Genomic DNA, 729 nt, shown 5'->3' with positions numbered 1-729 from the left:
TTTACAAAATATCTTCATGGAACATGATCCTTACTTAATATCCTAATGATTTTTGGCATAAAAAAAAAAAAAATCGATAATTTTGACCCATGCAATGTATTGTTGTACAAATATACCCGTGTGACTTATGACTGGTTTTGTCATCTAGGGTTACATATGTTGCTACATTTTTAATCTAATGTAAATGTTCATATTTCCTCAAGAATTTAGAATATTAATATAAACTTTGAATGCTGGAAAACATTTTTTTTTGGTCTTAGCTGATCTTCCAATCTGATTTTAAAGGATTTTTTTCTTTTCTTCCATTTTTTAGTTGGTTAGGCTTGGAGACCAGCTGACCTAGTTAAACCAGCAAAGACTAGTTTAAGATGGCTCCTGTCCAGCATGGTTTAGGATGTTCAGCATGGTAGTGTTTTTGATATTCCATTGCATTTCTCTGGATGCATGGATAATTTTTTAATTTTAATTTCAATTTTGAAAGAAATAGTCTGTTTTAATATGTACAACAGGTAGTGATTTGCATACATTTGTATCTGGTAGCCTACAGCACAGTGACAGGTTGATGGATGACATAAAGCATAAAAATAGTAGATGATAAGACTGAATAATAACAGCAGACTCTATTTATAGAATAGTACTCAGAGACACATAGAGTACCTGTCATTTGCACATGATGTCCACTTTAATGGAAGTGGACAAGAACCAAATCACTGACTCACAAGCTCAAAA

This window comes from Megalobrama amblycephala, linkage group LG24 (assembly GCF_018812025.1).
Source record: "Megalobrama amblycephala isolate DHTTF-2021 linkage group LG24, ASM1881202v1, whole genome shotgun sequence".
Lineage (NCBI taxonomy): Eukaryota > Metazoa > Chordata > Actinopteri > Cypriniformes > Xenocyprididae > Megalobrama > Megalobrama amblycephala.
Note: the sequence above shows the minus strand (reverse complement) of the source record.